Below are 3,657 nucleotides of genomic sequence, written 5' to 3'. Positions count from 1 at the left end.
AGGGGGAAGTTGGGATTGATGAAGTTAAAGTGTTTGTAAGACATTCAGGAAGAATCATCTTATAGGATTTTGGAATACAAGACTGCAGGCAGGGAGGGAAGTCAGTGTTTAAGATGCAAATTTGTGTGTCACTGAAATACAAACTGTAGGTCTATTGTATAATTAGATGAGATTGGTAAAAGAGCAAACAGAAGAGAGGCAAGGACTGATCCATGTACACCTGCATCTAGAGCAGGTATTGGCAAATTATGGCCTGTAGGCCAAAAATGGCCTATTGCTTATTTGTGTAAATAAAGTTTTATTGGAACACAGCCATGTTTGTTCATTTGCATATTGCCAGTAACTGCTTTTGTACTACAAAGGCAGAGTCCAGGATAACAGATACTATGCGGTCCTCAAAACATAAGATATTCACTGTCTGACCCTTTACAGAAAATATTGACTAACATTTGATTTAGACAGTGGAGGAAGAATTAGAATCCAGAGAAAGACTGGTCAGATTTAAAAAAGAAAAGAAAAATGAGTCCAGGTAGGCAAAGAAGAGTTTTCAAAAAAGACTGAAGGAATCAGCAGTATCAAATCCAACAATAGCATTTCCCAAAAGATACACAGGGAAATAATAGGTAATCCAAGAAATACTGATCTCCTTAGTTCATCCCAGGCTGGGGTGGGCCTGAGATGACCAGAACCTTCAAGACTTCCAACAGGGTTGCCAGAATTAGCAAATAATAATACATGACACCCAGTTAAATTTGAATTTTAGATTTTAAAAAATTTAATACAAGTAAGTTCCATGTAATATTTGAGACGTGGTTTTTCTAAAAAAAAATCTTCTTTGTATGAAATCCGAATTTAACTAAATGTTTTATATTTCTTCTGGCAAACTCAGCCACGAGCAGCCTCATCCAGGGCTTGTAGGGGACTGCCTGAGTGAGGAGGTCTGATGGTAAATCAGGTGATGGGCAAGGGTGATGGGCAGAATTGGGCATTTCCTGTTCCATTCTTATACTCCGATCACTGCCAAGAAGGGGGCTACTAAAATCGCTAGATCCAAAGTTGCTAAAGGTGTTTGTGTTTCATGAGCCTGAAGAGGGCACAGTAGGTCAGGGGTAAGGTCTTCTGACTAGCACAGCCATGGGAGGCAGGCTTGAACCTCTGATTTCATATCAGATACCTCTGTCTTGGGTGAAGTGGCTATTCACTTTTAGTAACATTGAATTGAGCTACATGGTGATAGCTGTAGTAATATGTGTGCAGTCTATAAATAAGAGCTTCATCATTATTTTCAATTATTTAGTAAGATTATTTGCAAAAATAAACAAGTGAGACTACATCAAACTGAAAAGCTTCTGCATAGCAAGGGAAACCATCAACAAAAATGAAAAGGTAACTCCTGAATGGGAGAAAAAATATTTGCAAATTTTCTGAGGAAGGGTTAATTTTTTAAATATATAAAGAACTTCTACAACCCAATAGCAAAAAAGACAAAAACAAAAAATCAGGTTAAAAATGGATGGATCTGAATAACATTTATTCAAAGAAGACGTACAGATGGCCAACCGGTATATGAAAATGTACAGTGCTCAGTTATCACTAATCATCAGGGAAATGCAAATCAAAACCACAATGCCTGCTTCACGGAACCCTGGGGCCCACCACCTCCACCAGAAGAAACCATCCTGCTTATCATGACTGTAGCTCTGGCATGTGCAAAGCTGGCTTTGCTGGGAGATGATACCCCCACCCCTGCCCAAGCCATGTTCCTGTCTACTGTTGGGCACCCCTGAAACCAGGGCATCATTGTGAGCATGGGGCAGAAGGACCACTTGGGTGATGAGGCCTAGAGCAAGAGTGGCATCTTGACCTTTAAGTTACCCCATCAAGCATGGCATCATCACCAACTGAGACAACATAGAGAAGATCTGGCACCACACCTTCTACAACCCCAAGAAGCACCCAAGGCTGCTGACTGAGGCCCCCCTGAGTGTCAACGCCAACTGAGAGATGATTCAGATCACATTTAGACCTGCTACACTCTGCCTATGTACATGAACATCAGGTCGTGTTGTCCCTGTATAACTCTGGCTATACCACTGGTATTGTTATGGAGTCTGGGGGCCAGGTCCCTCACACAGTACCCATCTATGAGGGCTGTGCCCTGCCCCATAGCATCCTGTACCTGGTCCTGGCTGGCTGAGACCTGAAAGACTATCTCACTAAGATCCTCATGTAGCATGCCTGCAGCTTCACCAGACTGGCTGAGTAAGAAATCCTGAATGACATCATGGAGGTCTGCTATGTCTTGGAGCAGGAGATGGGGTCACTGCTGCATCCTCCTCTTCTCTGGAGAAGAGTTATGAGCTGCCCAATAGTCAGGTGATCAGCATTGGCCACAAGCAGTTCTGGTATCCAGAGGTGCTCTTTTAGCCCTTTTTCCTGGCTATGGAATCCTGTGGCATCCATGGGACCACCTTCAACTTCCACTGTGAAGTATGATGAGGACACACTGTACTCATACAAGGTGCTGTCTGGTGGGACCACCATGTATCCTGGATCACTGACAGGATATGGAAGGACATCATGGCCCTGGCCCCGCAGCACAATGTAGATCAAAAGCATCACTCCTCCTGAACATAGTTAAGTACCCAGCGTGGATGGGGGTTCCATCCTAGTCTCAGTGTCCACCCTCCAGTGGATGTGGATCAATAAGCAGAAATATGAGGAGGTAGACCCTGCCATTGTTCTCCACAAATACTTCTAAATGGACTTCAAGCAGATGCATAGCATTTGCTGCATGCATCAAATGTTTCCAAATAATTTCCAGATGCATCCAAATAATTCAGGAATGTAAAATTTCCCTGCCAAATGTATATACACCTCATGCTAGCCTCGTGAAGCTGGAATAAGCCTTTGAAAAGAAATATGTCCTTGAAGTGTGTATATGAAACTAACACTGGATTGTTAGAACTTGTTGCTATTTTTGACCTTGTATTCAAGTTAACTGTTCCATTTGTACGGTTAGTACCCCGTGTATATCTTTGGCTTAAAACCTTAGTACATGCTGCTTGATCACGTCAGGGCTGAGATGAGAGCGTGTTTATGGGAGAGGAATCCATTGGCTTCATGAGAGTCTACCAGACCATGAGATTCTTGATCTGTGCAGGTTATTACTGTATAAAAGCTGCCTATTCCAGTATTTCTGTAGAGGCTGGTGAGAGTCCTGAACCAGTTGTCATTTCTGCCATGCTGATCTGATAGGGTTGGAAAGGTCTAAGCCTTCAGATCCATTTTTTTTTCTTAGCTAATGTTTTCCCCCCAAAACACCATGGGTTGTTGCTTGCCTTGAGTCAAGAAACAGTTTGCATTTATACCTGTAAATTTAGTCATCCTTTTAATTTATGTAAGGTGGTGTGTGTGTGTGTGTGTGTGTGTGTGTGCACGCGCGTGCGCGCAATTCTCAATTCTTTAGGAGATGACAGCAAATTTTGGTTTTCTACTGTCATGTGAGAACTTTAGGCCCCAGCAATGTGTCTTATGTGAGGAAAATAAAGTGCTGCAGTAAACCAAACCAAAGCAAAACCAAAATGAGATATCAACTCACACGTGTCAGAATGGCTCGTATGAAAAAGACAATATGACAAGTGTTGGTGAGGATGT

General features: G+C 42.4%; 1 pseudogene; it reads left to right on the top strand.

Moving 5' to 3' along the window:
- The first annotated feature begins 1,696 nt into the window (after nt 1-1,696).
- Nucleotides 1,697-2,761, top strand: LOC124528779 (actin, cytoplasmic 2-like; annotated as a pseudogene).
- The last annotated feature ends 896 nt before the right edge of the window (nt 2,762-3,657 follow it).

This window comes from Lynx rufus, unplaced genomic scaffold (genome assembly GCF_022079265.1).
Source record: "Lynx rufus isolate CCGP_SWC_20201006 ecotype Redwood Valley unplaced genomic scaffold, mLynRuf1.p SCAF_10, whole genome shotgun sequence".
NCBI classification, from domain to species: Eukaryota; Metazoa; Chordata; class Mammalia; order Carnivora; family Felidae; genus Lynx; species Lynx rufus.
Note: the sequence above shows the minus strand (reverse complement) of the source record. Positions and strands in the feature narration are given on the sequence as shown.